General features: G+C 47.1%; 1 protein-coding gene across 5 annotated transcripts in view; it reads right to left on the bottom strand.

The window, feature by feature from the left end:
* The window catches only part of LOC138497169 (uncharacterized), an 870,532-nt gene that overhangs the window by 801,407 nt on the left and 43,468 nt on the right, over positions 1-25,657 (bottom strand). For 2 of the 5 annotated variants that reach the window (XM_069620457.1, XM_069620458.1), the window contains exon 1: positions 15,355-15,633. The exons of 2 other annotated variants lie outside the window; for them this stretch is intronic. The gene's annotated coding sequence lies outside the window, so the exon portion shown is untranslated. Of the gene's footprint in view, positions 1-15,354; positions 15,634-25,657 lie in introns of those variants that run through there. One more of the 5 variants, XM_069620456.1, reaches the window with a different exon arrangement.

Genomic DNA, 25,657 nt, shown 5'->3' with positions numbered 1-25,657 from the left:
CAAAACATCTCCTGCCAAGCAGGTGTATGCTCAAAATCTCCATTGGCAACAAGAGCATAGTCCACAATTGTTGGGTCGTGCGAGACGTCCCTGCCGCCTTTTACTTAGGCAGTGACATTCTCAATCGCTTTGCCATTAGTTTGGACCTAATAAACTTCAAAGCTTGGTCCCGATTAGCGGATAATCCCATGGGCTTTGATGATCCAGAAAAAGCATTTAGGTCAGCTCAATTGCTACCTTATGCAGTTGAAATTCAGGTTAAAGAGGAAGTCACCATCCCAGAAAGGACCCGACAATTCTCCCTGGAAGTGAAAGTTAAAAGGGGACAAGAGTTGAAAAACCCTGATGCTTACATACATCTAAATGCTTCTCTCCAACAGCAAGGGTTGGGGGTAAACCCAACTCCATTAGTCAACATAGAACATGACACCATTCCAATAGAGGTGGATAACAGCGACTTAAAGAGTATTACTCTAGCCGCAGGCACCATTATTGGAATGGCGGTTGATGACCGACATTTTTCCATCGACTTAGTAAATGAACTGTTAGGACCAATCCCCAAGGACCGTTTTGACAGTGACAGTGATGACAATACAACACCAGACAGGATTTTTACCCGGCATGGGGGGAACTTCCTGGTGTACACTTCCTGCCCCTATGGTAAGGAAGATGTGACTTGTGACTTCAGGAGGGAGGAGGTGATTTTCCAGGTTCATGAAGGCTGCCTTGCCCACCTGAGGCCTCCGGTCCAAATCAGCACTCTGACCAGGGACTTCTCCACCCAGCTGGAGGAGGCCGCTGAAATAGCCAAACCAGAAGTCTTTCCAGGCTTCAGGCAGATGGTGGAAGAGAGAGTCAACCTAGCTGATGCCTGTGTGACTCTGGAACAAAAGCAAAAGTTGAAACAAGTTTTCTTGGATTTCCAAGATCTCTTTGCGGTAGACTCATATGACTGTGGTCGCACTGACATCCACACAACAACAATCCCCACGGACCCTGGCATGACTCCTGTGTTTGTGAAGCAATATCGCTTGCCTCTCGCATCAATGGAGTCCCTGACTGAAATAATTAAGAACCTTGAGTCCCGGGGAATAATCCGTCCAGTCCACAGCACCTTCAATAATCCGGTGCTGGGGATATTGAAGCCGAACGGCCAGTGGAGACTCTGCGCCGACCTCAGGGAGCTCAACAAACGGGTCCATACTTCCCGATGGCCTCTGCCCTACATTGACCAAGGGCTGGCCCAGATCCAAGGGTCACAGGTATTCACTGCAATAGACCTGACCAATGGATACTGGACCGTGCCTGTCAGCAGGGAGGACCAATACAAACTGGCTTTTACCTTTGGGGGCCAGCAGTACACATGGACCCGGACTCCCTTCGGATACCTTAACTCCGGCAATGAATTCAACATTTTCCTACATAAGGCCATGCCCGACCTGGGTGCGAGGGGTAACCTGGCCTATGTAGATGATGTCCTCATCAAAAGTTCATCTGTGGAGGAACACATAGCGGAGATCCATTATGTTCTGACACAGTTGAGGGCCGCCGGAGCAAAACTTTCCTTTCAGAAAGCACAGTGGTGTAGAACCCGTGTTAATTTCTTGGGGCATGAGATTACTCCTCAGGGCCTCTGTCCCCAGGAAAAGAAAGTGGAAGCACTTCAGAAACTGAAAGACCCCACAACTCTGCGGGAACTAAGGAGCCTCCTTGGACTGACTAATTACAGCAGAAAGTTCATTGAGGGCTACGCAGAGATCACCAGACCCCTGATTCATCTCCTGAAGGGGGGGGTCAAGTGGGAATGGGGTCCAGAACAAGCCGAGGCAGTAAAACAACTCAAAAGAAGCCTCTCACAAGCGCCTTGCCTAGCTTACCCGGTCAGAAACAAGGAGTTCTTCCTGGAGACAGGGTTCTCTAATACGTGCTTGACGGCAGTATTATATCAAAAGCATGACAAGGTCAATAAAGTAATCTCCTATGCGAGCAAAACTTTATCCTCTGTGGAGGAAAAATTCAACGATTGTGAGAAGGCACTCCTGGCAACGGTGTGGGCATTGAAGAATTACCGCCCGTTTATCCAGGGGGAACACATCATAGTGGAGACTCCACACCAGCCTCTGCAATATCTCCAAAGTGACAGAATCCGGGCCGGAAATGTGAGTAATTCCCGAATTACTTCCTGGATTCTGTCAATGCAAGGCTTTCCTGTGGAGGTCAGATATGGCCAAAACAAGAAGAGTCCCCTCGCGCAAGGTCTGGCTGACTTGCATGATTGTGCCAGAGAAAACTGTCTCGAGGACGAAAGTCTGAAAATCAAGGACAACATGGAGGCATACCTTAATTCCCCACACAAAGTCTTTGAAGAAGACAAGTGTGAGGGAATGCCCACTGTGTATGTGGATGGATGCTCTTACCATGTTGACACCAACGGGGAGAAAGAACTGGTGGCTGGCGTAGGGAATGCATGGGTGAATGAGTCCCCAGAACCCTCCGCTGGATACAAAATTGGTCCCCGAAGTAGTCAGGTGGCAGAATTGATGGCTGTGCATCAGGCCATCCTCACTGCTGTCCAGCATCAACTCCGCGAACTGGTCATAATCACAGATTCGGATTATGTACGGAACGGGTTCGTGGAGCACCTGGTTAATTGGAAAACCAGAGGCATGTTATGTGCTAACAACAAACCCTTGAAACATGGGAAGTTGATCCAAAACATTGATGATCTGGTCACCTCGAATGAGATGACCATCTATTGGAAGAAGATCAAGGGTCATTCCAAAGTAGAGGGACCAGACAAAACTGGAAATGACTTAGCTGATCAGCTGGCCAAAACCGGGGCCATCCAAGGGGATCTAATTGAGATTGAGTCCCTGTTGGGGGAAATCCAGGTCACTGCTATCACTAGGTCCCAGACAAATGCTCACAATGACCTTTCAATTGCACAATGGAGTAAGGAGACCCCTGATGCTGATTTGATTACCGCTCAGAAGGGGGATCCAATAATTGGTAAATTTTACCAGCACCTTGAGGACCCTGAGAACTTTCCCCTGACGGATACCGATTACATTGGGAAAGAGGACCTAAGAGTGTTGATGAAATGTCCAAAAATGTTCCGGATCCAAGACGGTTTGCTGGTAAGGAAATCCAAAGCTGGCCACGATCAGTGGGTGGTTCCTACCTCATTCCGAAGCCTGATGTTAAGTCACGCCCATGATGCGGCCACCGCCGGTCATAGGGGGTTTCACACAACATTGGAAATCTTAAGAGAGGTTGCATACTGGCCACACATGGGCCAGGACCTCAACCAATATTTGAAGGGTTGTCTTGTGTGTGCACAATTTCAGCCGACATCCCTCACACACCGGGCGCCTTTACAAAAGAGGGGAATGACACTCCCATGGTCAGATTTACAAATCGACTTTGTAGGCCCTGTGATTCGCTCGGCTAGGGGGAATAAGTACATGTTGACTGTGACATGCTTGTTTACCAAGTGGGTGGAATGTCTCCCAGCCCCAAATTGCAAGGCAGAAACTGCAGCTGCCTTGATGATTAACCACATCTTTTCCCGTTTTGGTCTACCTCAAAGGATTGAGTCAGACAGAGGTAGCCACTTCACCAGTGAAGTAATGACAAAGATGTGGGAGATACTGGGGGTCAAGAGAAAGCTGCATATTGCTTATAGACCAGCTTCTTCTGGGGCAGTAGAGAGATATAACCGGACAATTGTGAGCATATTAAAGAAGTTTGTGGCAGATTCTGGGCCAAGTTGGGATATCCGATTACCTCTGGTCCTAATGGCTATCAGATCTACCCCTTCATCTGCAACCAAAATGTCACCATTTGAGTTGATGACTGGGCGCAAGATGGTGCTTCCTCAGCATTTGCTCTACAGGACCCAAGAGCAGACACTGATAAATGCCTCCACTACTCATGAGTATGTAGAGAATTTAAGGAAACACCTCCAACATGCTTTTGCTTATGCTCAGCGGAATCTAGAAAGATCAGCTGATAGCATGAAGACCCATTATGACCTGAAAACTTCCAGGAAGGAATATCAGGTGGGAGACCGGGTCTATCTATACAACTTCCAAAGGAACCAGGCCAAGCAGCGCAAATTTTTGCCTACATGGAAGGGACCCTTTGAGATCATCGACAAAATCTCCCCTGTGGCCTACAAAATCCACATCCCCAAAGGTCCTTTGGCAGCGGGGGAAGACAAGTGGGTCCACATAAACCAGTTGAAATGTTGCCATCCCAGGCACACTCTGCAACAACTGGAGGAACCCTCTGGAATCCTAGCGGGTACTGTATCAGACTAATTCAGTTCCAATCATAAAACATACCACATCTAGTCTCTAAAATATTGTGATTTGCATGAAACTGTCTCTTAGTTATACTGTTTTTATTTTTTCAAAATAAGAATGTAATGTTTTGGTATGATGAAATGCATATGCCGCCCCACTATCTCAACAGTGGTGGAAAGACGTCTATGAGTAGGTATTGCCGCTCTTCCTTTGTCGTCCTAGGAGAAAGAAAACCGGGAGACGGGCCAAGGAGGACGATCCGGAGACCGGGAGCTGAGACGCAACGGGCTCGGGGTACCGCCCAATCTTCCCATCAGGACCGGCGAGGAGAACCGATCGATCAGTACCGGATGGAGAAGAAGATGCTGAACTGTGCCATCTATTGGAAGAAGATAATGTGGACATACCAGCGCCAGGGTTCAAAACCTCCCTTGCAACCGACTCCCCCTCGACTCAAGTCAAAGCGCAGTCGGGCGGGGGGGTTTGTGGAGGGTTTTGACCCATGTGGAATCATTAGACGGGGTAAATATGGGGATTAAGCTGTCGCTGCCCATCATTTTACCCCAGAACAAAAATAAATCATTGGAGTGCGTAAAGATGGGGATGCGCTGTCGCCGCCCATCATTTCATCCCAGAATCCAGGAGAGCTGCGCAGTTGTGCGCACACCAAAATGGTTACCTAACTTGCCACCCACCAGTGTAAAGAAAGGTCTTTGTTAACAAAATCCACTGCTACTGATGTCAAAAAGTTGCTGAAATCGTGACTCATTGGACCACTTTAAAGATTCAACCCTTTTGTGGGGTTCCACATAACCATTTTACTGTAAGGAGCCCCATCAAAACAATGTTAAGCAAGGATTTACTACCATGTAAGAACCATTCCTGATTAGAATGCATTAATCCAAGAAAATCCCAAAATTGCATGCAGTACCAACAAAATCCTCAAGGGGGAGCTGGCGGTCTAAACTCTGACAGGAGAATTGAGTGCAGTTGCTGACAAAGGGATTTGACTCAGCTGACTTCAAAGGCTGCATTTTAATTAAAAATTAGCCACATGCTGTTCCCAGAGGCCTGAAGCCTGGGAAACCCTATCACCTCAAGAGCTTCACACCAGGAGTTAGAATCTCACATGACCTCTTGATTGATAGAAGGCAGACTGGCTGGGAGCTTCCCAGAGACCACACAATGGCCCCTTTCCTCTGAAAGGAATATGTTGATTTTGACTGTGTAATGTCAACAAAGCCCTGCCTGCCCAGAGGACTGACCCACCCAAGTCTTGGAGGCGGACCTCAACACTCTGAGGACTGAATTGGAAGTAAAATATATATTTTACAAAAACACTGATAACTCTTTGTAATCAAATGACAGAAATGTATAACTTTGAGAGCTTTAATTTAAAAAATGTACCTTTAATTCAAGACTAAACTCGAATTTGTGTGATGTTCTGGGGCAAAACCCCATTGTTTATTAATATTACAGACTCCCTGTTTCAGCTAGACAAACGAAAATGCATTGGTATGTGGGTAGATATGTGAGGAACAGTTGTATAAAATTTAATGAAGATCCAATGTTGTTTAGCACATTAAAAAGTGCTAGAAGTTGCCATTTGTGAATGCAAGCTCCTAGAAACAGCAGATTTGGGACAGAGTATACCTCATGTGATAGGTGACATGGGTATGTAATTTCAAACAACTGTGTAACTCGGAAGTATGTATTTTGATCATATATAGATTTGGGTGCACAGATGATAAGGGAGGTTCTTCAAGAGATCATAAATGGCTGACATCACTCTGACACAACTTAGTTCGCCAATCAGGGGACGAATGAAAGTTTGACCAATTAGAAGCTGAGAGAGAGGTAGGGTCAGTGATGCTAGAACACACCCACATTCTAAACACATAAAAGCAGACAGACAGGACAGATAGGGACTTTCCAAATCCATCTGCAGCGGGACGCTCTGCCGGAAAAATCCATACTTACCTCCATCAACCTCCAGAAAGCCAAACTAGAGACTTCAATCTATCCAGAACTAGAGACCAGACCAGAGGGAGAAAGCAGTGCTGTACCCAGAGAGAAAGCAGTGCTGTGCCCAGAGAGAGACCCGAGCCCAGTCCAAAACCCTGACCAGATCCATGGCGAGGCCCATTTCACTCAAGAACATAGTGTGAGTACCTAGAAAACTGTGCAGAACCAATCTCTTAGTTAAAATAATATAATTCAATCCTATTTTATCTAAGTAGAACTGTCTCCTAACTGTCACCTGTCACTTGTAAAGCTGTCACCTGTGATTTGCTAGTTGCAAGCTGCACTTGTCATTTTGAGCTTTTGAAATTTGCAAACCCAAAAACGACCTTTATTAAATCGCTTATATCTCCGCGACCGTTTGGGCTAGAGACTTGCAGTAACTTTCCTCTGATAGCTTAGAATCGTAGCTTTGAATCGCACCAAGAACCGCATTCCTACCCCTTATAGTTTTACCGCAATCGCGGAACACGCATCCGCGAATTTTACCGCGATTTGCAATTTCTTCACATGTAAAAACTGCTGCTGTTTGCCTTCCATTTGCCAGAAATTCGTTTAACCTGCTAACTATCCCTGCATCATTGCTAGTGTGAGCCTGGACTAATATTAACTAGATACCACTCACCCTGAACCTCTGAAAGGGAATTAAAAAGCATTTCCAGCATATTTCTCATTCATTGCCAGCACATATCAAAGCAATTTGGGCCTGTGTTTTCAAAACTCCTATCTGTTTTCTGTGGTGTAAGCTTGCTGGGGTGAACTGATTACATTGATTGCATTTCTGAGAACTGTGTGCTTCCTCCCATTTCCTTGCATTGCATAAAGAGGGGGGGGAGTGAATAGCCAGAGAAAAGTGATTACATTGTTTGGTTGAAATCATATTGAGTATTTTCTGTACTGCATTCATTGAATATTGCATCCACCTGAGCTTACATAAAGCATCCTCTACCACATTATACTTTTGTTCCTATTTACCAGTGTGCTACCTTATCCATTTCATGTCAACTCCTTATTAATTATAAAGAAGTGTGCTAGTGCCAGATTCTCTGTTGTCAATCTTTATCATATCAGATTAAGTGTGCTATTCAATTATTAATTTATTATAAAGTGTCATATATATATCTATTGTTTAAATTATCAAATAAACCTTTTAAACTTGCAAAACAGAACTACTTCTTGGCTCAGTGGGGTCAGGGGGATTCCAAGAGAGGGGTGTTATATAGGGGTAGTCATCCAGAACGCATGAACTGGACCTAAAGATATATCCATAAGGGTTTTCGTTCAGTATTATCGACTAGGCGTTGACTTAGCTGTAGTGTTGAATTGAATCCTCTTACAAACCATCCCTCTGTGAGGGCAAGCCATGGTTTGGACCGGGTGGAAAATGGAGATACCAGAGGTAACCTATGGAAGAGTGTCTCTAAGATCAGGGTTCACCAATTGAGTATCCACTGGAAATGGGAATAGGAGTGAACGACCGGGATAAACGAGGAGAGGTTAAGGTAATCATATTGAACCTCCAGAAAACCCCCATTCATACTGAAACAAGGTGAAACCATAGCCCACATAATATGCAAGATGATATTGGTCCCAGATATAGTGATATAGTGCCATTGTGCTACTGAAGTGAAGATGGTTGGGAGAAAATTAACCAATAAGGTAAGAGGGAGGAGGTGTTACGGAAACCTGGTATCCACCTGGACGCCACCCAGCCGGGTTACTCGCTGGTATGCTTCTCAGCTTTGCCCTGATGTGGTCTGCGGGGAAGGTTCTGCCTGAAAATACAGGAGGACTGTGTTCAAGACTGACCGACCGGGGTAAGTATCCTCCCCCCACCCCTGTATGATTTCAGCCCCTCTGGGGCCCTCTCCTCACCTTGTCATAGAGTTAGGCGTGCTCTCCGTCCTGCCTTCTTTGCAGGGGCACGTTGTCTTTCATGGGCATGTGCGATCCAGTTACTTCACTGATGCCGGCCCGTTTGATATTGTTCAGGTATGTCTTATTGCTGTTCTTCAGTTTTGTTGCCATCTGCATGCCTTTCTTTGTTTAACATGTCTCTTTTTTCTCCCTTAGGTATGCAGAGCTTCAGCGTGGTGAACTGGCTTGGTTAAGCCCCGCTGGTAAATGATGGCACATTAAGAGCGCTATGATGCGGTAAGTAAGCGCTAAGCGCAGCGCTGCAATGTCTTGCCTTTGCTAACCTGTGTTTTCCTTCCTTGTAGGTTGCAGTGTTCTTCAGCGCGAGTGGAATGTCCGGAGTGGTGCCAGCCGTGAGGCGACCAGCCAGGTAAGCCTTTTGAGCAGTTTGTAATTTGCAATGTCTCTTCTGTTTTCTTTAATGTTGCCTCTATCTTTCTCTTTCAGGTAGTTCAGTCCGGGAGGCATGCAGATTCAAGGATGCTGTTCTCAGGAGCTGCGAGTAACTGAAGATGAAGACTGCAGGTAAGATGATGCTGCTGCTAATGATGTTCCTTTTGTCTCCTTGCAGGTTCTGCTTCTCCGAGGTTCGAGGGAATAGCTGGACACAGTGAGCGTTATGCTGCAAGCTGCAAAGTAACGCGAAGCGTGTTGTCTTGCTCAGGTGTGGTTTAAATAGCCCCAACAAAATAGTCCAGGTAAAGTAGTCCCTAGGCTGCCACACCCAAAACACTAGACCGCATAGCTCGGTTCCTGGGAACCAAGATATGTGGATGCCTCCATGTTGGCTGACAACACAATAAGTAGTTCCCAAGCACATGTTTCTCATGGTGTATGAGCCTGGCGCCATAGCCCGAAGAGGGTTTTGGAAAAGCATGCCAGGCTCGAGAGGCCCGAGTCCGGACTCCACCTGGCCAATGGGTTTGCCAGAGGGGGTTTTGGGCGAGGGTCTTGACAGGAGGAGAATAAAACAGACAAGTCAGTAAAAGGGGTTGCTTCGGTGGGGGTACAGGTAGCTGTGTTTGCCTGTGGATCCTGTAAGGAACTCATGGTTGTAACAGTAAAGACAGACACAAGTGATCACAGTTCAAGGTTGTTTATTAAACTGTATGCAGGTTGGAAAAAACGCCTAATCGAAACCTAAATCTAAGATGGGAGCAAGCGTCGACCATAAAATGAAAATAAGGCAGTCCTAGTGGCGTTGTGTCGAATAAAAAGGGCCTATACTAAGAAACATATTGCCAAACCTGTGAGATAGTTTTCAAGAAAAGAAAGACGTGTTCACAAATAATGTCAGGATGTGGAAGCCTGGGTCTACCTTCCCCATGTTTTGAGCACAGGGTAAGGTGGGATCTTGGAGCACAGCATGCACTCAAGCTTTCCCAGCACGAGTCGACAGTTCTGTTCCAGTTTATCAGGAGCCTCGATGGCCAAGTCTCTTGCCTTCGAGGGTCTGACGTATTCAAATAACAAAACAAAAGTTCCTTCAACACGTATTCTCTGGAGGGGATGGATGCACCCCTGGTTCCCCTCTTCCGGGCCCTGACACTTTACAAATCATATCTTAAAATAACAGTTCCTTTTCTCAATGGACTTTTGGGTGATGGTTTCAACCTTGGAGCTCCCTCATTCGGGCTCGGATCCTTCTCCACTGTTGGCCTCCCTCTACCGGGTTCACTATGGCTTTCAACAAATCTTCCTCTATGGTTCTAAGTCTTTTCAACAGTTTGCTGTGAACCTCCCTTTCTCGGGTTCACTTGATCAGGTTGATACAGGATCACCACTTTGTCCCCCTCTTCCGGGCGCAGACCCCTCTCAATGTTCAGCCTCCCTCCACCGGGTTCACTATGGCTTCTCCTTCCATCCCAAATCTGAATGTCTTTTTAGTGGACATCCCTCGGCCGGGTTCACTCTTGTCAACACACTGTTTCTTGGGACTTTAGACTTTCCCCCTTCTCGTCAGCTTCCCTCTTCCGGATTCACTCTTGCCTACTTCACAGTCACATTTTCTTTCTATGTTTACGGGATTCACTTCCCTTGCTTTCTCATCTGGCGGGATTCACTTCCCTTGCTTTCTTTATTGTTCTTAGGTCAAAGGCTTTCGAATGTACAGGGATTTTGCTTGACCTCCTGTATGACCACTTTACCTATCTTGGTGGCTCTCCTATGGCCTTCTGGTATCTGTAGTTTCACTCAGATGGGGATCGACCACAGTCTCTCGAGTTAGCACCCAGGTGGTGCTGGTTCCCTCTGCAGCGTGTCTCCCCTCAACACTTTTACAGTTCTTTGAACTTGGTTCAACTTGCCACTTTGCGTCTTTCATTTACAACAGTCCGGCTCTTATCGGCTCTCCCCTTGACTCACCAGCTGTGATGAAATGCTTGGATTTCCTTATAACTGGAGTCAAGGCCGATGGCATGGTAGCAGGCGTTTCCCTCGATCCCGCTCATCAGCATCGACATGCTTGCTTATCAGCGTCGACATGCTCTGTGTACCGTTGACATCGGCTGCAACACACTTGGGCTATTGTCCTCGGTCTTACGATTCACTTTTCAGAGGTTTTGTGGGTCTACGTCGAAAAAAGGCAAGGTTGTCTCCCTCCTTGACATCCTCTTGATATTCACCGCCTTTCTCCTTCTCTTGAATTGCGGGGTCTGGATAGCCGTCTCCTTGTGCGGTCTGCCTCGCCCATACTGTGCTCTCTTGCTCCACCTTTTATCCCTGTGGGGAAGGGAAAGGGCCGTCAGGTGTGTGTGATTCTCATCAATTGCCTGACCCTTGTATTGGGACATGTCAGGTAAACGGCCCTGGAGGTAGTCCGTTGTGCAAACAAAAATGTTCGTGTTAGGAAATGGGGGGCAGTGTTTTCGAATGTCCTACGTGGTAGGATGGGAAAAGGTATTGAAGGAAGGGGGATACTGTCTCACTCGTCGGTGTCCCACTCCCCGAGGACCCCCCATCCAGGTGATCCTCCCTCACTAGTCCACCCTCAAGAACTGGATCCAATAGTGATGGCTGTGTCCTAGCCACCTGGATGACAGATCCCCAGGGCTTAGCCAGGGAGACACCTTCAGGTTTTTCACAATCCCCAAAAATATCCTGGCTGAAGAGGGTGACCAAAGGAGATCAGAGCAGCTTACACAAGGGAGAGTTGGGAAGGAGGGGAGCATATAACTCCAAAGAGAAGGTGAAACCGGGAAGGTTAAGGCCAGAAATTGGAGGCAGCATAGGTGCACGCTCAACTGTGGTGGGGTAAAGGGCTGGAGAGTTGAGGCAGGGGGGATTGAATGAGGCAAGGGACGATCTAATGCACACCCCACAGTGGTTTTGAAAGATATGGTGACGGTTAGGAAGAAGTGTGGCAAGTAGAAGGTAATAATAAATGAGGTGCAGCAGGCTGTTGGGAAGCAACAGGTCTCAAAGAGAGCATGGAAAAGGGGAATAGGGGAGAAGGCAAAGGGGGTGGAAGTGTTGAAGGGGTTATCATGGCCTCAATGGAATCATTGGCAGTGGGAGCATTGGGGGTACGCACGCTTTTTTCACCTCCACCACCAGATGAAGAAGAATTGAGGGAGGTCAGGGTAAGGAGCAAGGCAAACATGGAACGCCAATGCCATGGATGAAAAATTGCCAGGATGTCAGAAGGAAGATGCTGAGGTAAAGGAACTTCAGGATGTTATAGAGGGAAAGAGGTACGGTACAGTACCGAGAGGGAGTTGGATCTTCAAGGAGACTGAGGGTGTATGGAAGACTGATGCATGGGAGACATGATGGGATTCTTCAAAGGGGAACTCCTCTGTGTCCTTCATGTGCAGTCTGGACCATCACTCTCCACAATGACATGGGAACTGCTAAACTGCACCCTTTGAGTAATAATTGTTGGTCAGATTCCACACGTTCCGTGTGAATCTTGGCTAGCCTTTCTAGATCTCTTGTCAGCATATCAATGACTTTCAAGTATCTTGTGGTAATTTCTCCACTTGTTTGTGAGTGTGAGTTCTTTTGCTACTATGATGGATGGGACCTCTTCAGATGCTGTCTTGAATGAGTCTATCGTGAGCGCTGGTTGGAGGACACCATCGATGATTTATCATGGATATTCTTCTGCTTCTTCTTGCTCCATTAACTCCTGGGAATAAACTGCACAGTCAGAGCCTCCGTCAGCACTGCACAGTCTGAGCCACCATAAGCACCTGGGAATAAACTGCACTGTCTGAGCCTATACCAGTTTCTGGAGAATAAACTGCACAGTCTGAGCCTCCATCAGCCCCTGATAGAATAAACTGCACAGTCTGAGCCGTCATTAGCACCTGGGAATGAACTGCCCTGTCTGAGCCTTAATCAGCCCCTAGAGCATACACTGCACAGTACGAGCCCCCCCATCAGCCCCTAGAGAATAAACGGCACAGTCTGTGCCACATCAGCCAATAATAGCACAGTTTAAATCCCCATCAGCCTCTGAAGAAAAAACTGGACATTCTGAGCTTCCATGTTGAACAGGTTGACTGACATTGATTGTTTCTCAGTGCAAGCCACAGCATGGATGGAATCTTTCCTCTGTGGCCGGGACTCCAGAATCTGTTAGGGAGATGCCTCTTCGGACCTAGAGCCTATCCTGTGTGGTGTTCCGCAGGGGCCATGTCTATCCCCATCTCTTTTTAACATTTTCTTCAAATCATTGTGTAATGAAATAGAGAAACTGGGGGTATTTTTTGCTAATTATGCAGATGACTTCCAGCTCTCTATGGAACTAAGAGGGGATTATGAAAATGACCAAGAGAAGCTAAATAAAATCTATATGCTCATTAAAGGCTGGATGTCCTGCAATTTGTTTTTGTCTAAATGTTGCTAAAACCGAACTCATGGTGTGCGGGTCTAAACATGCCCATGATGGCCTCATACGGGAATATAAGACTGCATTGACAGAGGTTGTATCTCTGTGACCGGCAAAGTCAAAACACTTGGCATTTTCACGGAGGCATTGCTTAATGCGGATGCTCATGTTAATTATGTAGTCAAAAACTCCAACTACTATTTAAGAGTCCTGAGACAGATCTGCCCTCTGGTCACTCAGACAAACTGTGAGAAGTTGGTCCGAGCCATCATCTTACCTCAGCTTGACTATTGCAACTCATTGCTTGGTGGAGCAAGCAAGGATTGTCTGAATAAGCTACAAAAGCTCAAAATGATGCAGTACGTACAGTGTATAATATTGCACAGAGACCTGGTATTTACGGGCCGCAGGGAGCTTCACTGGCTCCCTATGGTAGCAAGAGTGCAGTTTAAGATACTCACGCTAGGGCAGCGAGTTAGAAACCTTAGGTCCTCTGGTGCATATAGTTTAATTGTCCACCGCTTCAAGAGAACTCGGGGGTTGGGGGGAATGGGCGGTCTTTTCCTAGATCGCACAGGCCTAGAATGAGCTCCAACAGTATCTGCGAAAAGAAAATAACTGTTGTCTTTGGTCAGTGTAGCACCTTGGATGCCCATGGGCTTTGGCGCTCTAGAAATACAAAAATAGAAGACAATCAGCCCCTGGAGTATATACTGAACAATCTGAGCCTCAACCACCTGCTGGAGAATAAACTGCACAGTCGGAGTCTTTACCAGCTTCTTGAGAATAAACTGCACAGCCTGAGCCTCCATCAGCCTAATAGAATAAACCACACAGCCTGAACCTCCATCATCAGCTGGGAATAAACTGCACAGGTTGAATCTCTATCAGCTCCTGGAGAGTAAACTCCACAGTCCTAGCCTCCATCCGCTCCTGGGCAATACACTGCACAGCCCAAGCCCCCACCAGCTTCTGGAGAATAAACTACACCGTCTGAGCCTCTACCAGCTGCTGGAGAATAATCTGCACAGTCCGTGCCTCCTTCAAACTGCAGATCCCTAGCCTCCACCAGCTCCTGGAGAATATACTGCACCATCCTAGCCTCCACCAGATTCTGGAGAATAAACTTCACAGTCTGAGCCTCCATCAGCACCCGGGAATGAATGGCACAGTCTATAGACCCCGATCAGCATTTCAGAGAATAAAATGCATAGTCTTCAATTAGCCTCTGGATAACTAACTAACCCTCCATTCGTTACCACAATAAAGTGCACAGTCCATACTTGCTAACATTCTGTGACCAAAAAGATGTAGGATTTTTTAAGTTTCAAAAATAATAATTCCCATAACAACGACATCATAGGAAAATACTAAACATACACTGTTGGCACCATTGAAGCATTCTAAAGTACACAACCCATCAAACAGCACAACATGGAAAGATGTTAACATTTTAAAAATGTATAATTCCGAATGGTAACTTTACACCAAATTCAATTACCTAACTTCACAGAAGGTAATCACACAGAGCTGGTAGGCAACGTTTGCCACTGCTATGTAGCGGCAGCCCAGGTAGTCCATATTTATTGCAAGTTGAACACTGAATGACATGGAGACTGATACCCACCTCAGTGTGATAGGCAGATGCTGGGTGATGGCGTTACACTCTGCCACTTGCCTTCCCTGGTGGTTCACCTAAGGCTTGTCCTGGCAAGAGTGCAGGACAGAGTCACGTAGCTGTCAGCTCAGTTGATTGGTCTGACCCCAATCAAAGTAATGACCTACCAGTCCACTGTATAGACTAACTAATGTGTTGCATTTTTTGTCCTGGAGTCTGCCTTAGAGTCACATAAATTACTTGCCACTGTAAAAAGCAGTAGGATCTGTCACTGAAATCTGTAGGAGGTAGGACTGCTTAAAAAGCAGTAGCCTACTGCCTAAATCTGTAGGGTTGGCAAGTATGACAGTCTGAGCCTACATCAGGGAAAAGAAACAATGCACCCCATTGAGCAGTCCCATTTTCCCTCCCTTCGTTTTTGCAATGGCCTTGAGTTGCTTGCATGCCTACTTACGTTTAAAATACGTTTCACGATTGTATGCAATCATGCTACTTTTAGGAAATCCTTAATTGTTTACTACCCCACCAACAGTAACAGATATTAACTTCAATCTGCATATCTACCACGCCTACAAATAAAGAGGGGAGATTACACTCTCCCCAAGCAGCACTTTATTGTTCGAGTATTTCGTAATTCTCTTCAGCTCGTTCCTCACCTGCCTCTGTGCCTTCCATAATCCCTCTCGATAAAGGCTCAAATCTTGGAGAACCTGTGGCCTGGGAGAAGTCGCTCACTGTTGCAGAGCTGCAGGTACAGAACTCGGGTCCTACCACCGACTTCTCAGGGACTGGTAAAGCTCTCCTCGCAGACTTGCGACGGGAGATTTTATGCCAGACAACCCAGCAAGTCCCAGAAGTGGACAAAACCATTAACATCGGGGTTCTGCCACTTACAAGAGAAAGGTGCCGGACATCTTTGTGAGGGGAACAGAATCGCCGCCCATTCATGGAAGACTGTGGCAGCCATGTTTGTGCGGGAAGTGGGAATAACAAGCATTACAAAATAGAATTGGTTTCTGCTCCACAAGGTCCCCGTTTCCGCCACTTTTCTACGCAGCCAGGCATTTCAGATGGCGAAACCATTGTTTTTGTATTTCTGTCGGTTTTAGAAATAGCAGAATACCCGAAAACATAAACCATGGTAATTCTGTCACTGTTGAGGTGAGGAAGAAAGTGACCACACACCCATCAGTGCAACCACAAAGCCAACTACCGAATGTTTGCAGAGAGATTTGCGGTCCTAAATCCAGATGCTCGACTCCACACCACAGAGGTCATGGAATGTAAGGAGCCAGAACCTTCCATTGTTGTGCAATCTACCACCATCACTGCCACTGGCAAAACTAAAGTTCAGACTTATAAACGGCTTGGAAGTATTCCAGAAGGATTAACGTAGCCCACTGCCACTGTGCTCATTGTTGTTGAAGTCTTGGCAAGGTCGTACTGGATAGTGAAAGCGGCACTGCATTTTCGATCTCCAGACGTGTGAGGATCGTTTGGGGTGAGTGGGCCATGCATCTTATTTAGCCATTTCTTTCTTTCTCTCCCCCAGAGCCATCCTGCTGTCCCTGTGCCTCTGTTCCACTTTGCTCCTTTCCCGTCCTTCATCCTGCCCCACTCCCGCCCAACCCTTTGGTGATTGGTGCTATTAGGCAGGAAGCAGCCCTCTTTTAGCTGGGAGTCCAAGTCCAGCCTTGCCCGGTCAGCCGGGGAAGAGTGCAAGGCAAAGGGAACCTCCCTTACTCTCATCCCCATCACCTGTTTGTCTGTTCGCTGTGGGTGCCATGCAAAGCGGTCCACTGCTACAATCAAGTAAGGTGGTAGGAATTCGGAGAATGGTCAGCACTAAATCCCTGCCACTACTTTATTACTTTATCACTACCATGCGATTCTTGCCATTGTATTGCATCTCGCTGCTCTCCAATGCTGGCCATTTTATTGCACTTAGATGAGTTTGGAGTATAGCCAATGTATTGCACTTAGATTAATTTCGAGGGTAGCCATTGTGTTGCACTTAGATGAATTTTGAGTGTAGCCAGTGTATTAAATCTAGGTGCACCAATAGAGCATAGCCACCATGCTTTAACCCAGCTGTATTTCTTAGTATAGACACCAGTTTGAAAAGGGTACTGCTGCCATCTGAATCCTGCATCTGTTGAAAGCATACTACACCCTGAAGTTTGCCAGTGTACTCAACTACCCCTGCTCCTCTCCCGCGCACCTCCCAAGCAGGGGTGTTGCTAGGTCTGGAAAAGATCAGAGGCTACGCTAATATCGTAAATTCCAGGACTTCGGCCTAGATAGCCTTTTGCTTGGAGCCCCTGAGCTTCTATCCGGGGGCTATAACCAAAAGATCCTGAGCTATAGCCCTCCAACCCCCACCTTAGCAATGCCTCTGTTCCGAAGTACCACACACGCCATAAAGGGTCTGGATGAGAATGGGGGGAGGGTGTTTTCCCATTTTCCCACTTCAGTCCCCCCTCTGGTCGACTTGTCGACCACAAAATGATCTGCTCTCTCCTCTCCGCGTACTCTCCATACCTTTGTTATTCCAGCTAGGTGTCCATACTGGTTCACATGGTCTTCAAATGACCAGTACATGTACACGCATCCACCACCGGGTTTGCAGTAGACCCACTTTTCAACATAATTCTTCGGGTTCCTTGGGTTCTCTACCTTCACTGATGGCGGGTGCAAGTCTGCTTCCAATATTTGCTTGCGCAACCTCTCTCATTCCTTTATGATGATATCTGTGTGTTTGTCATCTTCAGCTGGCATCAGGGCGTGCATGCCGATCATTGCCATCATTTCATCAGTTGTGCGTGCTGTCCTTGCTTTCCACAATCTCAGTGCTTACAGGGCGGCCATTCCCAATATTGTTCATCAAGCTATTATTTTAAGGCCATCTGACAGCCATGATGGCATCCATGACCATAAGTAGGAAAACCAGTTACCATCTCTCTTCACTCCTTTTGCTTCCTCTTCCATCTTGGCGTGCATCTTGGCAAGTTGTGATACTGCCTCAGAAAGCGTGCCATTGTCTGCGTCGTTGGCAGGGGTAAAAGTGCAACACGAGCTTCCAATTTTTGCACAAACTCCTCCTTCCATTGCTGTTAGGAGATCCAACACATATCTATTCTGGAGTGCTACCATTCGTACTGCCCTTTTATTGCGTTGAATCCATTGACGGTGGAGTTGATTGTCATCATTAGTTCCCATCTTGTGATCTGGAGCCACTTCGCATTTGCATACGCCTGCATTCCTGGATGTATTATGGAGGAAAAGAACATTGCCGCTCTGCTGAATAGTCTGTGTTCTGGTGGGATGTCACTAAGAGCTGTTTCAGATCTTCCCCACAGGTAGTTCCCCGTCAGTGATTCTCCTTTTCATTTTACTCTTGAAAATATTGTCGTGCTGTTCTTTTCTTGCCCTCCTCCAATCGTCACTAATCTTTTCTTCCTTTTATTCCCTTCGTCCATTTTAGGGAAGTTCCCCAGGTTGACATGTTTCTGTGGCACTACTAGGGATGGTACGTTGATGTGTACCATAGTGCATACTCCATTCCAAGATGGCGGCAAGCTGTGGTATGCCTTTTCTCCGCAGTTCCAATAGTGGTCCATGAGAACTGCTGTACCGGCACCCTCCTCAGTTATCATTACTGTTCTTTTGCAGTTGCTAATTCTTCCAACATCAACATCCCCGTCGTGTTGATAACATAGTATGGTGCAGTTAGCAGGAGTATTGTTATTGGGTCCTCGTCCTTCTCTAGCCATGTTACCAGTGCTGCGCTCCTTATCCATCCGTTGTAACATTTATTGTTTTCTTCAGTCATGTTTACCACAGTTGCTTTTGTCAATGTTACCATATTGCTCCCCACAACCCCATCTGTCCATCCTTCTTTTGTGTACACCTTTCCATATATTAATATCAGTGGTCTTTCCCAGCACCCTAGTATCCCAGGAACATCTCTTGCACGCCATTCACATGGTAGGTAATTCAATGTTACTTCCTTTGTTTCCCCTTTGCCTGGTCCAACCGTCACATATTGGAGCCCTTGTGTATGTTGCCAGTAGTTATTGTACATGGGAAGTGTTTTGATGAAGTTATTTTCATACGGGTATGTGTCCCTCGTCTTCCACTGTATTGCTAGTCTCCCTTGAAATCGTCCTTTTGTTTGGAACAGGGCCAGGGACATCAGGCACTCTACTGATGTTGCAGGTACCTCAGTAGCCACAAATGTTCTTGACGCGCTCATGGCGTATGGGATCAATGAGCACACATAGCAGTTGTCCTTAGTTGTCCCCTTACCAATTTTGGACATGTGCTGGTACCACATGTTGTATAAGATATGTGCAGACTCTGTAAGATATGTGTCTACCCTGTGGTTATCAATAGATGTACGTTTAATCCTCTTCCCGTTTACTCTTGGGTTACTTGTACCACCTGACACCATACCTGTTGCAGCCGTGGTGGGGGGTATATTAGTAGGCGGTGCAGCCATGACATAGGAAGCATAGTGTGCCTGCCAGACAGTGGCAGCAAGTAGACCAGTGATAGACAAAAGGCCTATAATCTTTATTACAATAGCTAATATCACTGGCATGGTTCTCTTACCTTTGCTGCGGTCCTGCAGCTTTTTACTTTTGATGATATAGATGCCCGCCTGAAAATGTAAAAAAATAAGCATTCATTTTGTTAGTTTTGTTTATTCAAGCTCTCCCTATCATGTAGTTGTTTAATGCCCAGGCGAAAAGCTGCTCCCACGTTTTCCTTAGCGTCCTATCTCTTAGGGCTGGTAAGTGCTCGTGGAGATGTGGGAAGGATTACACTATGATCAAAACGAACGTGTTGTAATACACATGTATTCTTCTTTTCTTTAGGTATTTTGGCCTTTTTATAGCGTATACAAATTGGTGTGACAGTGCTTCTGGGTTATTTTCATCCGTGGGCAGCATTTACCCCTGGGCAAAAGACGTATGTGTTTGTACCTTTATTCAACTCCTTCTATGTAAAACAGTACTGCGCGGTTCCTACATGTGCGAGACAAAAAAGAAAGAGAACATGCATGTGTCTACACAGTGTGGTGTAAAATTGCAGATATTTTGACAATGTTCTTTATTTAGGTAGTGGCTGGGGCGGGGCTTGTCTGGTCGGGGCTTGTTGGGGCAGTGTTTTTCTTACTCTGGGATCTTGTGACCATGGGTGGGCTATGGGCAATTGTTCACTTGAGTCCTTAGGGGGGTTTGGGGTTTGGGCTGTGTTGTCGGTGTCGTTGATTGCTGTTGCTGCTACGTTGGCCCTGTCGTCGACGCAAGGGCGGGTCTGATCTTTGTAGGGCTTGATGTCGTGCAAATGCGTCCACACGTTCTTATCTCGGAGCTTCACGGCTCTAGGAGCTGTTTTTTCCACCAGGTGGGGCCCAGTGAAACGAGGGCTGTTCCACCGGCGGTTAAATTTGCGCAGGAGGACGTGGTCTCCCTCACTTACTGTCCACTGTGTTGCTTGTTCCTGCTCTTCATTTGCTCTTTCTTCTTGTTGGGTGTTCTTCAACCCGCCCCGCATCCACTCGATCTGTTGAGAGATAAAGGCGACACTAGTAACCAAGGAAGAGACGTATTCGTACATTTCTTAACCAAAGATAGTCTGAGATGCATGACAATCTGTTATAGCCCCTTGAAGGTGGTGTCAGTGGGAGGTGCATTTGGTGTCCGGTCACCACCTCGTTGGGTGTGAGGTGGTGTTCCGACCCTAGCCTGTTTCTTAATTCAAATAGGGCTAAGCAGAGGCAGTAGAGCCAGCTTTTCTTGGTTGATTGGTTGATTGCTGTATTTTTGCTATCTCTTCTTTTAGGAGGCTGTTGAGGCATTCACAAATGTCATTCGCCTGTGGGTGGTACGCGCATGCAAACTTGTGCTTGATACCAAGGAGAGCAGTGATGTGTTGGAACATTTCATTGGCAAAGTGTGGGCCATTGTCAGAGCGCAACACTTTGCATACCCCCCAGCTCGGGACAGGACCACGCCTCTTTTATTCGTGCTGCAATCACCTCTTTTCCTGTGTGTGTGGGATGATGTAGTTGGGCCAGGGCTGTTTTCAATAGGGCCAGGGGCATCACTATTTTGCCTATATTGTTCTGTCGCCATAATGCGTCTGTGGCGGACATTGCGCATCCTCTTTTGACCCATAGATCCTTCTCTGCCATGGGTGCTGCTGCCTGTAATTCCATTATTTGATTTTCAGGGATGTGGGTGTACCCATCCTTCATCAACATCTGTCTTGCCCCGCCCTCCCCTTATCTTTTTCTTTTTCTGGGGGGTCCAGATCTCGCCGAAATACGCAGCATGTTTAGCATGTGCGTCTGCAGTTTCGTTACCTTTGGAAATGGCATCATCCCCATTTGTATGGGACTGACACTTCACTAAGGCTATTTCTTTGGGGTCTTCAATTACTTCAATTAGTTCAGCAAGTAGTAGGGCATGTTGCACTCGGGTGCCGTCTGCTCTTCTGAACCCTCTTCGCTGTCACTTAATTAATCCAGAATGTACAGTTGATGTGACGTATGCACTATCAGAATATATGGTTACTCTTTTGTCATTGCTTTCTTTCGGTGCTAAAATTAGGGCCACTAATTCTGCTGCTTGGGCAGAGTAGTGTTGTGGTAACTGAACGCATTTCACTGGGACATAGGTCCAATCCTCTGTCAGTCTCACCACTGCTGCCCCTGTTCTGCGTACCACATCACTCTGGTCAATTGTTGAGGACCCATCAATGTACATTATCTCTCCCCCTCTAGGGCGTTTTCCTCAACCTTTCTTGTGCTGGAGTAAATGTCAATGGCCTGTGTGCAGTCATGAGTGTAGTTGCCATCTTCTACTACCTCTGCTATAAACCTCGCTGGGTTCACGTTGCTGCACCTCACAATTGTTAACTCTGGCCTGGACAAAATTACTTCGTACCCTGATACCCTTTGAGTGGTCAAAGTTGATTTTGGTTTGTTCAGTATTGCAAAAAGGGCATGTTCCACGTACAGTGTGTTTGGGCAGCCCATTGTTATTGATTGAGGATGATTTTTCTACCGCAAAGGCTGCGGTGGCCAAACTCTCTTCGCACAGGAAGTGACCTAACATTACGGGGTCCAGGTGTCCACTGTAGAATGCTACTGGTTTGTGTCCCATGCTAGTTTTTTGTGTCAGCACTGCCCTCATTACTGCTGAGCTGCAATGTGAAAAGATGAAAAATTGTGCTTCGTAATTTGGGGTGGCCAGTACTGGTGCTGTGGATATGGCATGTTTTAGTTCCTGAAATGCCTCTGTCATTTCTGTGGTCCACCTCAACTTCTTCTCCCCCCTCTGCGCTTCTCTGAGGGCCTCAAGCAGTGGTCCTATGTATGGGCTGTAATCAAAAACCCAGGCCCTGCAGTAGTTGCATAGGCCCAAGAACTGCTGCAGTGCTCCCACTGTCTGTGGCTGTGGTGTGTTGGTTATGGCCTGTGCCCTTTGTGATGCAATGTTCCTTCCATTTTGTGAAATGAGCTGGCCTATGTAGAGCACTTGTTCTTGGCAGTACTGCAGTTTTTCCTTGTCTACCTTGTACCCTTTTTCTGCTAACACTGTGAGCATTTTGACGGAGTCTCTCCTGCACTTCTCTTCTGTGGTGCTGCAGATGATGATGTCATCTACATATTGCAGCACCGTGCTTTCCATCTCAATGTTACCCAAATCCATTTGTATCACCCTGTTAAAGATGGATGGTGACTCGCAGTACCCTTGGGGCAGCCTGGTGTGTTTCCATTTTGTGTTGCGGTATGTGAAACTTGTCAAGTCTTGTGAGTCAGGGTGCAGAGGTATTGAGAAAAATGCGTTTTTGAGGTCAATCACAGTAAATCGTGATGCCTCTGCTGGTATTCTACATAGTATAGTGGCTGGATTAGCCGCTATAGGGTATTCCGCTTCTACAATGTGGTTGAGGGGTCTTAAATCCTGGATGAAACACCAAGACCCTCCCTTAGCCTTGCGCACTGGGTAGACAGCAGTGTTGCATGGAGACTCTGATGGTACTAGTATACCTCTGTTTATTAGTGCTGTCATTGTTTCATATATCCCCTCATCTGCCTCCTTTGATAGTGGGTACTGCTTTACTCTTGGCAGCATTGCTCCTTTTTTCAATTTTATTTTCACCCCTCCAATGCTTTTGATGCAGCCCAGGTCATATGGACTGATGGTCCACAGAGATGCTGGTACTGCTGACAGATCCTCCTCGTAAAATGGTACAGCTGTAGTGGCTGGTGCCTCTAGCACCAGTGCCATCTTCTGTGCTACGTCTCTGTATGTCACTGTCACCCAGATGTGAACGCTCATCTCAAACACCATCTCCCCTCACCATTATTGTCTGAGAAGAGCTCCTCCTCAGATATCTGGGTTAGTCGGCACCCCTCTGCTAGTGCTATTACTGCTCTCCATGCTCTCCCTTCCCTGTCCTGGGCGTGTACTGCAATGTAGTCTGGTGTAGCTACAATGCTCTCAATGCTCAGTGATATCCTTGTCCCTTCCTTCTCGCTGGCTGGTGTTTCGGGTCTGAAAAGTTAAGCTGCTGGTCTCCTCCAAATGTTCCCTTCAATTCCTGGTAGCCATGCTATTGCCATGTCTGTCCCATATTGGAAGAGGTCTCCATCTACTGGTTCTGCTCTGGCTACTGTTTTACCGCAACAGGCCTGTAGTATTTGTCGTGCTGTGAGCATGTTGATGCCTGGTGTGGAGCATATTATTCCCTTTTCAGTAAAGGAGATGGTCGTATTCAATCTGCTCATGATGTCTCTACCTAGTATGTTTACTGGTGACTGTTTTGAGTATAGCAGTGGGAGAGACATATCGTGATCTCCTACAGATAAGGAGATGTTATCAGTGAAGGGAACCAACCCTCGAGCCCAGAGAATCCTTGAGTGTTCATAGCTTCGCCTGACAGTTTAAACTTTCCCTCCCTTATGCATGACCTAGTGTAACGCTCACCTGAATCCCTCGGAGGCGCAGGTCTGGGCTGGGGGTTCTCGGAGTCTTCTAGGGTCACGCGCAGACTCACTGAGATCTTGATCTGAAGGGTGAGGTGTCTGCAATTATGAGAGCAAGGGGTTAATATGGATATATAAGCCTGACTGGGTAATCTGCCTCCCCTTCCGGGTACTCCCAAGTAGTTCGTAGGCTAAATGTGCTCACCTTATGTAGGTGAAAGCGGAGCTCTCCATCCTGCGTCTGTGCAGGGGCGCCGAAGCCAGTTACTTCACTGGTTAATTGTCCAGCCTCTTGGTTGCAGAGGATGAAGATTTGGAGCTAGGCCGTTGTTAGCAGCACGAACGGCGGTTGCTTGAATATGGAGGTCCGGAGAGCGATGGAATGGCGAAGGTATTGCAGGAAAGTAAGTAGAAAATGTCAATTCGAAGTTAAAAGCACTTCTTAATGTCTCTTTTCCTTTTTCAGGTCGCAGAAGCAGCTGGGTAGAAAAATGGATGTCGAGGAATGCGTCGAGGAGTGAGAAAGATGAGCGCTGCCCAAAACACGTGCGTATAGATGGAGTTTTGTATTTCTTAATGATGTCCTTTTGTTTTGCAGATGCGAGTAGCAGCGTCGGCGGAGGCGAGAAGAATGCAGCGCAGGTAAGGAAAGTTTCACGGAGGTTTACTAACCAATGTCTTTGCTTCCACAGGGTGCCGGAAAAAATGGAAAGCTGCAGCCCGTGGCTTGAGATGCACCGATGGACTGGGTAAGTGCTGCGCTGGTTTTTATCTCGTGCTAACCTGGTGTTCTTTTCCCTTTTCAGATGCTGCTGAAGACGAAGATGGTATTTCAGAAGGTAAGATTGCGGATTTCTCTTCCCCAGATGCAGAAGTTGAAGATTCTCTGGAGCTGACACGGTGAGCGTCCTGCTGCTATTGCAGAATAACGCGAAGCACGTTGCTCTGATCGGGCGTGGTTTAAATAGCTTACTGGAGTGCTTAGGTGTCTCCTTCCACAGCAGCCTCGCCCAGGTAAGAAGTCCCAGCTTCCAGAATAGTTCCAGTCTCCAGTCCCAGGGAGTGGTGCTGGCCACACCCAGAAGGTAAAGTAGTTCCAGCCATGGCTGGATGAGGATTTCATCCTGCAGGTGAGTGAGCAGCATGGTCTGCAGCAGGTAGGTCCACCCAAGCACCATTCCTTACATCATGAGCCCGGCACGTCCTGTGCCGGGACTGGGTCCCCTTATGAGCCTGGCGCCACTGGCGCCAGGCCAAGGTCCATAAGGCCCCTATGGGAGCCGATGGGTGCCTGGAAATGAAGTTGTGACCCAGCTTCCGAGGCAGTTGGGCTAAACCTGACTCCTTGGAGGCTGCGGTCATGACACCTAGTGGCCCCTGTGTCAACTAGGAAGGACATTTTTTTGTCACCTATCGCCACCTGTATGCGTGGTTCCTCTGCAGGGTTAGGTGTTACTGATAGGATGGGACACATCAAAGACATCTGTGGGCTGTCCTATTGTGGGTACAGTGACTGTCCGCTCCCCATGTAGGGGTTGTGACCCAGATTTGTTACCTTCCCCAGCTGCGTCTGCTGTATAGGTGGGTCAGATGTTGACACTGCATTGCCCTGTATTTGTGTGAGCTGCTGTACTGTTTGTACTTGTTGTTGCTGTGTTGCTGTTGCCTGTTGCTGTGGTGAGTGTGGTATCGGTTGTTGTGGTGGGTATGTTTGTGTCTGTAGCTGTGGTTGTAGTGGTGCCGGTTGTTGCATTTGTGGTGGTTGTGTGTACACTTGTGTTTGTAGCTGGGGTTGTTGTTGTGGTGCTTGTTGTGTTAGGGGTTGCTGTGTTCCTTGCTGTTGGTAAACTTGCTGTTCCCCCATAGGCCCTTGCTGTCCTTGCTACCCCCAAGCTGTCTGTGCTGGTCTCATTCTGCATGTACATGACATGTGTCCCACCATTCCACATATCCAG

Source organism: Ambystoma mexicanum, chromosome 5q, assembly GCF_040938575.1.
Source record: "Ambystoma mexicanum isolate Mex_15411 chromosome 5q, UKY_AmexF1_1, whole genome shotgun sequence".
NCBI classification, from domain to species: domain Eukaryota; kingdom Metazoa; phylum Chordata; class Amphibia; order Caudata; family Ambystomatidae; genus Ambystoma; species Ambystoma mexicanum.
The sequence above is the reverse complement of the archived record's forward strand: the minus strand, read 5'-3'. Positions and strand labels throughout refer to the sequence as shown.